Here is a 13,307-nt window from a genome sequence, read left to right as displayed (position 1 = left end):
CACTGCAGTGTTACAATACTTGTTTGCATGTCTTTTTTACCCTGGTTAATCATCTCATCCCTACGTAGATCAACACTCCTACACTGAGACACTTCATGAATACTGGCCCCGATGTAACAACCAAAACATAACAACGAGTAAAATGATACATTAACCTTCAAGTATTTGACTTATGACTAAAAACAAATAACCCAAAACTAATTTTCAATATATTGTCAAAAGTACTTACAGAGTGAAGTGAAGGGGTGAGGTCTTGTACAGTGAGTCAATTTACTGGTAGTGAGTGGTGTCGTGTCTTTGGCTATGCCGGATTAATTGCTAAGACATGCTATTCTATAAAATAATTTCTCTGTAATTAATATCACCTGATTGAGCTAATCAAATACATGTAATTAACTAGAGTCGGGCACCACAAAATAATATTTATAGAGCTGTTATCTTCCGAATAAACTCTTAAAGAACTAGTAATATTTTACATCCATAGCAGTCAACATTAATCTTCATCTTACTTCAGTCTCATCTGAAAGTTGTAAATTCTTGGTTATCTGCAAGAACCCTGGATAACAATTTGAATCGGCAATACAAAATTGGGTTTAATTATTTATTAAATACCTAACTAATCACACAGAATCACACATACACATACTTAAATCATAACTTGATTACAAATTGCCGTCATAAAGGAAACGTCCCTAGCGAGCGGAACAGATATGACAGCTTGTTACACAAAGGAAAAGGGGCTGGGTTGAGTGAAAGAGCGGAAGACAGGAACAAAGGCGAAGCTGTGCTATCGTAAATACAGTATCTTATGCATTCTAAATTACCGCCCATTTGGAAAAGGAAAATGCAATAAATATTTACTCTCAGCTGCGCTTCAGTAGGTTGGTGGTAGATGGAAGACCGTGTTGCCAAACCGAGTCCTCTGTCCTTTCAAGAATGTCTCTGGTGGTCACTTGGATAAGTTGTAGTAACGTCATTGTGTGGTAGATGGGATACTCTGTCTGTTCCTTCCTAACCTGCGTTTGCAGCTGCGGTCGCTAACTCAACGGCGAGGAGGTATCACTTCTGTCGTGAATAAGAGTTCAAAGTTCATACCATTCGCAACCAAAGCTCATGCTGTTGTTGGCTTCATTCTGTAGTTTTATCTGAACCATTCTGACATGGGATCGTCATCCTCATATCCCCGGAACAAATAGTTATGTTGTCGTCAAGGGCTTATATAGGAAGGGAGAGGAAGGTGTGTTTGAAAAGTTTTATAGCCCTTGTCTCTTCACAGGGGAGGGCCACTGATTGAGCAGCCCTATCTTATGAAAATCCAAATCTCACATTTTAGAAGCTAAAATCACATTTCATCCCATCACAGGTAATTTCATATTCAAACATTTAAATTGAACAACAATTCCATGTGAATCTGATAACTCTGATGTATAGACTATCCACTGTAGAGTTTGTCATCTTATCATTGATGAGAATGTCTCAGATGACAACCGAACTGACATAATATTCATTAAGTACCACTGCATATGTTCAATTGGTCGGATTACCAGAATATTGTTCATTTCCCCCCACATTCTGATGTTCCCAGAATCTCTATGTTAACCAAGTTTTTTTTAAACGTAACCTCAATAGGTTAGAGAAGGGAAAGGGGGGGAGATGTATTTATGACTGTCATAAACCTATCCACCAGGCCAATGTCATGACAGTCCCCCCATGTTGGATTCAATCTTGCGATTAACCTGCATGTTGCAAACCAACATAAAAATGACCGTGGGTTGTCCTGGTTGTGGTCCATCGATGTGGTCCCCATCTGGTGATCGACCCGGGTAGGGTGTCTGCAAAAGAAGAAGTCCGCTCCATGGCTGGACAGCAGATGTCCAGTTGATGATCGTTGTTGCAGTCCCCCCTCTGGTGTGGTCGACCCGGGTAGGGTGTCTGCAAATGAAGAAGTCCGCTCCATGGCTGGGCAGCGGATGTCCGGATTGGGTTCGCCGTTCCGGACCCGTCGTCTGGTCGTCCAGACTGGAAGATCTGGGCAGTAACTTAGGCAGATGTTAACAACGCACACACACTCATGAAATATATCATTGCATTTACTCCCAAATGAGCAGTGTTGTGGCACTAACTGATGGTTGTATGTGGAAGTTGTTTATGGCTCTATCACTTTCTATGTGCCGAAGAAAATGAAACAAAATGAATGAAAGCATAAACCAAACAAAATATAGTTATGCCTCCTTAATCATCTAATTGGACTGTATTCTATCTACGTCCATGGTCTTGGCAAAATGACCCTATCATGGCATTGTCTAATGTCATATCTAGGTCTTTCCTAATTTGCAGGGTGTTGCTTAGGGTACTATCCTAAGTTGATAAGTCTACAGCTGTGAGGCACAAGTTTTGGGCAGTCTACAGGGATGACCTATGGACTTCTGGGAAGAAAACTGGTGAGTGCTGTAGCTGTCGAGTTAAAGGCCTCAAAATAAATGTTCCACTTTACTAAGGCTGGTATTTTGCTTGTACCCTTAAGTGATCCTAGCATAAATCCTAATTAGATGTTCCGTTGTGCATGTGCGTTTATGCTTACACAAGCACACATGTCAAGGGAAGGAAATCAAGTATCCTGGCCGATAACAACTTGTTCAGAATGAGTCTGACGTAGTCAGGTAATTTAAGTCAATGCCTGAAGGTCAGTCAGAATTGGTGTCGAGGGAGTCTGTAGTGGTTTTACTACCAGTCACTGTCTTCCATTATTGTAGTGGCGGTAGGTATGAAGAAGTATACTTCATAGCTATGTTATCCACGGAGGAGCTAACCTCATGACGGAAGTACTCTAAGTATTAGACCAGTTGTATGTGGTGTGTATTGGAAATTTCCTGTATTTACCAAATCACCACACAAGTCAGAGTTATCATAAAGTCCATCTTTAATTATATGAGCTCCATCACAACCCTGTGACTCTCAGATCAACTCAGTGTCTATAAATGAATTCTCTGAGAGTCCTTACACATTGCAACTGAGAACCTTTATAGCAAAAACACACATAGCCAGACAGCATTGGCTATAAATTATCGTTCAGCTCTGTCTCCTAAACTATGTTCTTATCTCGCTCTTGGTACCACTCAGGACCATAAAACAAAACCTCACCAACAGGCATATATCAAATACACCCCTCCTGGACAAGATCACAGAGACACAGTGACTGGCACACAGACATTGTGGAGCCAAGAGATAATTGGTTCCCCCTCAATCATCCCTTCACATGGTTTAAAAGATATGTTTACATATGAAGACAAGCTTGACCTCTCCCCTCTCTGCGGCCCAAGTAACTATAACCCATGACAGAGAAAGGATAACTGCAAATGGCCACCACTATAGTACAACAAGATACATTCTATATGAGAAGTAACTCACAAGCATATAATGAAAATAAAACATTTTATCTATGTTACCCAACTATTCTGATTAATCCCCAACAGGTGTGATCATGGTTCATGTCTTCTAATAACTTTTCTCCTGAACGGAGGTTCAGCAAGGAGGTTCTATTTATTAGTGGCGTGTGAAGCCATTGGAAGAGTGCAATGGAGATTCCCTTCCCCGTGTTGCACTCTGAGTGACTCCTATGTTGCTGTTATCAAAAGCAATTTAACTTGTGAGGTTACTAATCCTCTTACTGAGTGTTGCTGGACTGACTATGGTATTGGTACTCAAGGGGTCCAGTTGTCCTACCGATTTATTCTGAAATGTTATCCTACTGGAATACATGATTAGAGCATTTTACTAGTTGTCTTGTAGTGACTACTACACATGGCAAGGAATGACTATTGTTGTCATTTGTTTTGGAGGTGGACAAGTCCACTGGACTCCCTTTAAGACCAGTGTGGTACACCTCAGTACTATCTTAGATGTTCTAAGATAATCCCCGTCTAGGGGCCTGTCTGCTCCTCACTGTTCTCAAAGGGGAGTTTGCAACTATTTGATTTATGCTCTAAATCTACGGTGTTGTCCGTAGCGTAGTCTCGAACCCCCCCCCCCCCCACCGGCCTCGATAATGCTCATCATGGGTCTGGGCTACTATTCCCCCCCTTTGTGTCTCGGGATCCCCCCACCAGCGGGTGGTGTTGGTATCCGAGGCGCAAACAAAAGTTCGGACCCTATGTACGAGTTGTCAGTGGCCGCGTTATTATGAGAGTGGCTGTAACCTTTCAACCAAATCTCCTGGTGTTTGTGCTTCAAAACCTTCAGTGGCTGTCGAGGTCTGTCAGTCACCACTGCGTCCGTGTGTGGCAACCTCTTCAGTACCTGCGAACTGAGACGAGGATATCGGTCTGTGATATCGCAAAGTGTTACACCAGTGGGAGTCATCGGGTCAGTTGCTGGACTGACGCCATTAGTGTCATTGTCAGGGTTGACCGTCCCCCACAAAGCGGAAGGTGTGTCATCGGAAGCAGAGTATACTCTGCGCATCGATGTTTTTCTTGCTGAGACGGCCGCAGTGCTGGCGGAAGTGTCCGAAGGGCAAGAGAAGTGCATCTCAACTACAGTATTGCACGACTGCAAGGAGGAGGGAAGTTGCTCATTCACAGAAACAGCTGGCTCGAAATCATGACAAGATCGGTCAATCAGATTGGCTGATGGAATGTGTTGAGATATCGTAATATCTCCTTGGATCGGATTCTGCCCCAAGAGGTTTCTAAACGTCTTTTTCCCAAGGGGTGCATTTGACAGATACCCCTTGTGAATGACTGCATTGCAGCTAGCATTAGGGGAGGACAGTGTGGTCGGTGGAGAAGGCACTGTGGCCTGTGACCATACCTGTTTGGTTTTCCAATCCATCAATGGGAGTAACCGATCCATCAAGTCTGCTCCAAGTAGCAGGGGTACAGTTTTGAGGCTGGTAACATACACAGGGTGAACGAGCGATACGTCCTGGAAGTGTAGTTTCAGCATGACTCTCAATGTGAGAGGTGAGGTAGTCTGAGGGACCCCTCGAAGTGTTGTGTCGCATCGTTCCACTTTTAACCAACTTTTAGTTGGCTTCAAATACCTTTTTAGCTCATCAAACAATGTTTGAGAGATGAGTGATATTGTCGCACCCAAATCAATTAGCACATGACAAGTTAAGCAGTCCTCCAGGACTGTTTCCATGTATGGGCTTTTCGATTCGTGTTTAGTGGACATATTCCCCACAAAGTGGAGTGGTCGTTCGCAACAACATGATGTGTCAATTCTGTTCAAGGTGGAAGCAGATCGACTTTTATGATTTTGAGTGGGCTTGGCTTTAACGAAGCGTTTGACCTTTTTCTTCACAACTTTTGTATCAGAGTCTATAGACAAAGCCTGTGGGCTTGTTTCTTGATCAAGCGGGCCCTGGATAGGGTCTCGAGTGAGAGCGGGAGAGATTTGAATTTTAACGTCTTTGCTATGGGTGTTAATTCCTGCGGACCTGGTGTCCGGTAATTCCCCGTCTAGTCCTTGTGACTTATCTTTTACCCTTTTCTCAAATGTTTCTCCCTTTAGTTCTTCACGTAGTGGAACTTCTGGAGAACATTGGTCTACGTTTTGATGATCCTTCAACCCTTTGTTACCCTTATGGTCTGACACTTTGTGTGGGTTGGGTGCAGGAACGTAGTGAACAGGTCGATTGAAGCGGTAGTCGTTTTGATGGCGACGTGCTTTACAGTTATTTCGACCAAGGAGGATATTGGAATCATGGTTTCGTGGTAGAAACTTTTGTTGTGCGTCATCTCATAACACTCCAATACCTGATAATGCACCCTCTGACTGGAGTGAGTGCTCCTCATCAAACTTCGAAACCTAGTGGTCAGGGCTCTTAGCGTTGCAAGCTTTTGATGCCTCAAAAGCTGTGCTTGCAAGCTCTCTGAGTTGTAAGATAGGCAAGCCAACATGGGCTGCAGGGCCCAAGTAGGTAATGAAGGTAGGATACATGTTCGACAGGAACATTTGTTTAAATGGTAACAGGTCTTCCATGCCTGTTTCAGTGAGTAGGCCAAAGAAAGCTGAACGAAGCCTATAATAGTAAGCTTGTGGGTGTTCATTCCGAGCTTGTTTGACTGTGTTAGCCAGTGAGCTATCATGTTTGCAAGTCGCAGAACCACTGAATTCTAATTTCAAAGCTGTGGCAAGTTTAGCGTAGTCATTTAGCACGTGTTGCTGTTGTAGGCGAATGAACCTTGTCACGTGTCTATTCGGCGTTCGCTTCAACACGTAAACCCTGTCAGAACCCGTAGCGTTCGGGTAGCCATCCAACGCGTCCTCTATGTCAGCTAGTAACGTCTCAGTATCGTTTGGCTGACCTGGAATGGGGTCAAAGGTGGGGAAATTATTGACGAGTTTGTCGAAGTATTCCGCGTCAAGCGGGCGGAGAGGGTTGGCTTCATCCTGTGGGGAAAGTGGGGCCGAAAGAACAAGAGGAGAAGCCAAGCTTTGGTTTTGTTGGCCAAGAGGTGCCATATTACTCAGTGCCGAATGGCCGAGAGAAGAAGACTGAGGGACACATGATGGAGTCAATGTCTGAAACCTATCATCTTCACTCCTTTGAGTGCAGGGCTCCGGTTGCTTGGATGGGTAGTCACGCTGTGGAGCGTGTCCATTCTGGATTTCCTCTAGATGGTACCTCAGGGTGGTATTTTGCTGCATTGCAGAGTCCACTTGAGCGCTTAGAGTACTGATTTTGGACACGTGAGTGTCGCACTTGCTCCTTTCGGTCTCAAAACTTATCTGTCATGGTTTGCAGATAGAGGTCTTGAGTACGGAGCGAGAGATTCAGTGATAAGATTTCTTCCGCTTACTTAGAAATCAAGGTTTCCATCTTCATCACCCGAGTTCTCTCATCATTCATTTGGTCACCGACTTCAATGAGTTTCTGCTGATTTGGCATCCAACTTAGTCATTGTGTTCATCAATTGATTGTCTTTGGTCTGCAGAATTTTGAGTAGAACTCTGAGTAACGTTCAACAAAACTGCCTGCATGTTATCAAATTGCGCGCTCCTGTTTGTAGATAACTCAACAGATTCATCTAGTTCGGAGTGGACAACATTGTATTAGTTTTGGCTAAATCGAGTTTGTTGAGAGTTTGTGCTCGTTCATCGTCATAAGTATTTGCAATTACTTTTAATTGTTCAGATTTCAAACGCAGTTTCTCGACTAGCAGAATGTTTTCATTTCCTGCTTTTGTCAATAGTTGCTCAGTTCTCTCCACCTGTCCCCTCATGTTAGCCATGTCTGGCACATGCTTCAGCTGTGCACTGTGGTATTGGACCGATGTCACATTTTTATAGCGATACATCAGTGCAAGAGTGGGGAGAACCGTCACAAAGGCCTGTTGATTTCGATGGGTGTTGATGGTTGATTTTGGAGAGCATTCACAATTTCGCAGTTTTTTTCGCTATTGGCATAATTAGGGTTGGTATCGTTGCTGAGGTCAGAGATCAATCCTTTTATGGGTGGAGGTTCACTAATTAGCGGAGGAGTGGTGACCACCTTTGATAGCTTGCACATTATTCTAAAAATTTAGAAGAAAAATGTTCCTACTTTTTTTTAAAGTTTGGGTTTGGAATTCATCGGAAGCTGCCAAGACAAGTTCAATCTATTTATAGATGTTGACGAACCATCAGTACTGTACTAGTAATGTGGAAGTTGGGTGTAGATTAATTTGCAAAAGCAAATTTAATTGATTAACCAATGCCAATGATTAATCCTACCTGTGTAGGCTATCTGGGTATTAAACTTTAATTAACCTGAGAGTTGCTTCATCTAGGTTAATATGATACGTTTAAAAGTGTCTCATTTGATTGGAAGAACATTAAGTTATGTTCAACAATTTAACTTATTAAATTGAATGAGACAACTAATCCATACAATCTCCACTGATTGGATATCATAAGTGTAAACAGTAGATCAAATGTTGGGCACATTCACACTGTGGCACTTCTCCCTAAGGCCCAAAACCACATGGGATTCCCGCTGGAGGCGGGGGCTTCTGTCAGTACTGGATACTGAATGGTTTTGCACAAAACAATTTTGACGGATTCATCAATTTTAATGATAATCAGACCTGTATAGGCTATTGGGAATTAAACTTTAATTAAACTTTAACCTGAGAATTTCTTCATCTAGGTTAGTTTGGAAAAAGTTTACAATGTCTTATTTAGAAAACTCATCAATTTGGATATTATTTAAATATCTATTTCAGAATGTAATTGCCAGATTTACACGTATTAGTTCAATTGGATAAGACATTGATATCCGTTTGGATATCATAAGTAATGACTTGAGTGTGACCTGAATAATTCTTCATGAAACGAATATACTGGGAACACGTCAGCGGTCAATGATTTCACACGCTGAAATCAAATGGAACTATCCGGGGCGGGACTTCTGTTCCGCAAGGCGGAGGGAGTTCAACGTAGCACAAGAAAACAAAATAGATATTTCTCTTGTCGCTTTAGCATGCAAGCTAAACCCTCCTTAGTGCCTGAAAATCGCAGCACATATGATTCCCTTGCAAGGGAAAGGTTTTCACTTATAACGTATTATGTTTAAAACCCTTTACTCACAGCGCTTTTTTGACAATGTTTTAACCGGAACCAGGCGGGCAAACATGAAATGCACCTTGAGTCTACTCGTGAGAGGAGACCAGAGATATATATAGTATATATCTCCTGAATTTCAATTGGCTGCCCTTCGTCCTCGGCATCGAGAAGTTAATAATGGACCGGGCCTACCCGCGCCTGAAACGGGCGAGGCAGAAATAGCCCTGCATTTGGCTAAATGCTCTATTTCTCAGATTTCTATAATTAGCTATATCAGCCCTCCTACAGAAAGGTATTCGCTTACGTTACCCACTGACTACGTCAGAGCATAACACGGAGGCTGGGAATATTCAGCACACACACACACAATAATGCTTGTCTATAACACTCCAATAATGTGTACAATAACTTGACATAATATACCATCTGTTTTTCAATTTTATACAGGCTGAATCAAAATGAAAGCCTCATTCTATCTTAGATTCCTCACAGGGGGCACCAAATATGTTGTGTCTTTGGCTATGCCGGATTAATATCTAAGACATGCTATTCTATAAAATAATTTATCCGTAATTAATATCACCTGATTGAGCTAATCATGTAAATGTAATTAACTAGAGTCGGGCACCACAAAATAATATTTATAGAGCTGTTATCTTCTCTTAGAACTCTTAGAATCACACATATACATAATTAAATCATAACTTGATTACAAATTGCCATCATAAAGGAAAACATCCCTAGCGAGCAGAACAGATATGACAGCTTGTTACACAAAGGAAAAGGGGCTGGGTTGAGTGAAAGAGCGGGAGACTGGAACAAAGGCGAAGCTGTGCTATCGTAAATACAGTATCTTATGCATTCTAAATTACCGCCCATTTGGAAAAGGAAAATGCAATAAATATTTACTCTGAGCTGCGCTTCAGTAGGTTGGTGGTAGATGGAAGACCGTGTTGCCAAACCGAGTCCTCTGTCCTTTGAAGAATGTCTCTGGTGGTCACTTGGATACGTTGTAGTAACGTCATTGTGTGGTAGATGAGATACTCTGTCTGTTCCTTCCTAACCTGCAATTGCAGCTGCGGTCGCTAACTCAACGGCTAGGAGGTATCACTTCTGTCGTGAATAAGAGTTCAAAGTTCATACCATTCGCAACCAAAGCTCATGCTGATGTTGGCTTCGTTCTGTAGTTATCTGAACCATTCTGACATAGGACCGTTATCCTACCTCATTTGAACAGGAAGTTATGTTGTCGTCAAGGCTTTATATAGGAAGGAAGAAAAGGGGGGTGTGTAATAGTTTACAATCTCTGTCTCTTCATGTGGGCGGGCCACTGAGTGAACAGTAATATCTTATGAAAACCCACATCTCACATTTTAGAAGCTAAAATCACATTTCATCCCATCACAAATAATTTCATATTCAAACATTTAAATTGAACAACAATTCCATGTCAATCTAATAACTCTGATGTGTAGACTTTCCACTGTAGAGTTTGTCATCTTATCATTGACAAGAATGTCACAGATGACAACCGAACTGACATCATATTCATTAAGTACCAACGCATATGTTCAATTGTTCGGATTACCAGAATATAGTTCATTTTCCCCGACCTACTGATGTTCCCAGAATCTCTATGTTAACCAAGTTTTTTTTTATGTAACCTCAGTAGGTTAGAGAGAGGAAAAAGGGGGGGAGAGGTATTTATGACTGTCATAAACCTATCCCCAAGGCCAACGTCATGACACCTGAAAGATTAGTGGAATCTGTGTGGGTAGCTGGACAGGTAGGATGACTGACAGTGAAGGTGAACAGGTGGTCACGTGTCAGGCTCCCCGTCCTCTATCATCTCAGGGAGAGGGATTAATCAGGCAACTGGCCGGATATATGTCCGGTTCTTCACCTGGATCTCCACTGATCTAACACGACCATCGGTTCCAGGCATGGTCTTAGTTATACGGCCCACCGGTCAGGAGGCTAGAGGCAGCTGAGGGTCCATCATCATTACTACCTGGCCAGTTTCCAGGCTGGCCATTTCTCTCCGCCATTTCCCTCTGTGCTGTAGACTTGGGGAATCGGGCCCAAAAATGGTCAGCTAAGATCTGGCTGTGTCGCCACCGGCGCCTGCCAACGAGGTTGGTATCAGTATACATGGCTTGAGGAAGTGATGCATCTCGGCGTCCCATCAGGAGCATATTCGGTGTAACCGGATCGGGGTCAGTGATGTCTGCAGAGACATATCCCAAGGGTTTGGAGTTCAGTATCCCTTCCACCTCTATCAGGAGCGTCCTCAAGACAGTTTCAGTGACAGTTTGGTCCCCTAGTACGACTCGTAAAGCCGTCTTTACAGATTTGATCTCTCGCTCCCATGTTACTCCAAAATGAGGAGCTCCTGGAGGGTTAAATTTGAATGAGATTTGTTGGTCCATCAGCTGATCCTGGAGGCTGGGTTCCATGGCTTGGAAGGCTTCCTCCAACCTGGCTTCTCCTGCCTTGAAATTCGTACCTCTGTCAGCCCGGATCTCGTAGGGTTTCCCCCGTCGGGAGATAAACCGCCGTATGGCCATGAAGAAGGCTTCCGTATCCAAACTCTCCAGTAGGTCCAGGTGGACACATCTAGTTGTCAAACACTTGAATAGAATGCCCCAGCGCTTTTCCACACGATGACCTAGCTTGATCATCAAGGGGCCAAAGCAATCTACTCCTATTGACCAGAAGTCTCCTTGGAGTCAAGGATAATTGGGTGGATAGCATCGGGGTCCAAAACTTCTGCTTGGCGCAGCCTCCCTCCGACTCTGATCACTCCAGGGATTTGATCATATTCTGGGGCGAGAGAGAAAAAAACCCACATCTCACACTTCAGGGAAGCTAACTGCTTGTGCTTACTGGAGGAGTAGTGTCTCTGCCGCGAGGGAGGTGGATATAGAAGCCACCTCATCTGTCTGGTTTGTGGCGGTGATCAGATCCGGCAGTGTTTGTGGATTGTGCTAGGTCAGGGAGAGCTGTCATTGGTTCCGTAAAGATGCTGTAGCATTGGGCGGACTTCCTTAACTCATGAGCTACAGTTGGTTGTGGAGGGCCCGCACGCCTGGGGGCTGTCGGCCACTCGTTCTCTGGTTGGGACAAGAAGTGTGGTCCCAAGCTCCAGCGATGGGGTTGAGCCAGTTCCTTAACTTCTTGTAACTACCCATCCCGGATCCGGAGAATTGTCATCAACTGACACTAAGTAGCATAACGCAACGGACAAAAAAAATCTTACTAGAAAATATTCATATTCATGAAATCACAAGTGAAATATATTCAAACACAGCTTAGCCTTTTGTAATCACCCTGTCATCTCAGATTTGAAAATGTGCTTACAGCCAAAGCAAGACAAGATTTGTGTAAGTTTATCGATAGCCTAGCATAGCATTATGCCTAGCTAGCAGCAGGCAATCTGGTCACAAAAATCAGAAAAGCAATCAAATTAAATCGTTACCTTTGATGAGCTTCAGATGTTTTCACTCACGAGACTCCCAGTTAGATAGCAAATGTTCCTTTTCCCGAAAAAAGTATTTAGCTGAGAAAAACCAATATGGCGCATCACACTAAACACATAACAAAACTATAACAAAACTATTTCACACAAGACATTGGGGGGAACAGGGGAACAGAGGAATAAATACGTAGTGTGATTAGGGAATGTAACCCAGGTGTGCAGGGAACAAGACAAAACAAATGGAACAATGAACAAATGGCGCGGCGTTGGCTAGATAGCAGGTGACGTCGACCTCTGAACGCCACCAGAACAAGGAGAGGAGCCAAATTCGTCGGAAGTTGTGACAACTATAAATGGATAACAGGCTAAATTAGACTATATATAGATAACAGGCTACATTAGATTAATAATGGATAAACAGTCTACATTAGATTATATATGGATAACAGGCTACAATAGACTATGGATAACATGCTACATTAGACTATACATGGATTACAGGCTACATTAGACTATATATAGATACAGGTGTTGTAGAAAAGGCCCATGAAGTTGGTGGAATAATCCTTTAGTTCATTGCCATTTACTCAGCTGGGCCAGGGGCGCTTTAATTAGGTCAGGTGGAAATGTCCGTCAGATCTCAATCCATTAAAAGGAGGAAATTGCATCGCCTGATCTAGCTGCTTCTCTTCCTTATCTCCGTTGATCCAGAAGTTCTGTGCGTCCGTGAATCCACGTAAGTCCACCGACTCTGTACCTTTTCATCTGAATTATCTGTGGCGATCGGAGAGTGGGCCAATCAGTTATTGCTTATCGTTATTACCGCGGTTGTGCGGCTTGGTGCGCACGATTCAAACATATTGTGTATTGTGAATTGTCAATGATCATGGCCCTACGGATCCTCATAGGCCAATTATGCAATCGATATGGTTAATATGTAATGAAATTAATTATATGTACAATGAAAGGGTGAAATGAGAAACGTCATTGTTTGCTAAACTGGCGACTTTGATATCAAAACTAATGCGGAATATAGATTGAATAACCATTCACTGTTTGTATTCTTTATGAGTTATGAAAAATAGTTACGAGCTAAATGACTCACGGATGCTTACTATTGACTTCTGAATGGACTGTGGAATTCCCTAAATTAGTAATAATGAATGTCTGATTGATCTTTGATTATGAATTCGATTGGATACTGTTATTTTGTTTCCTTTCTTATGCAGCAAAGACTACTCAGTAAATATACCACTTTATGGTTAAAGGAATCCTGTCT

General features: G+C 42.8%; 1 protein-coding gene across 2 annotated transcripts in view; it reads right to left on the bottom strand.

Moving 5' to 3' along the window:
- Positions 1–13,307, bottom strand: part of LOC109887433 (B-cell receptor CD22-like) — a 58,626-nt gene that overhangs the window by 31,151 nt on the left and 14,168 nt on the right. Inside the window, exon 1 of one of the 2 annotated variants that reach the window (XM_031811035.1) lies at positions 230–357. The exons of the other annotated variant lie outside the window; for it this stretch is intronic. The gene's annotated coding sequence lies outside the window, so the exon portion shown is untranslated. Of the gene's footprint in view, positions 1–229; positions 358–13,307 lie in introns of those variants that run through there. 2 annotated transcript variants of the gene reach the window in all.

Source organism: Oncorhynchus kisutch, unplaced genomic scaffold (genome assembly GCF_002021735.2).
Source record: "Oncorhynchus kisutch isolate 150728-3 unplaced genomic scaffold, Okis_V2 Okis01b-Okis20b_hom, whole genome shotgun sequence".
NCBI lineage: Eukaryota > Metazoa > Chordata > Actinopteri > Salmoniformes > Salmonidae > Oncorhynchus > Oncorhynchus kisutch.
This window is presented reverse-complemented; position numbering and strand designations above follow the sequence as displayed.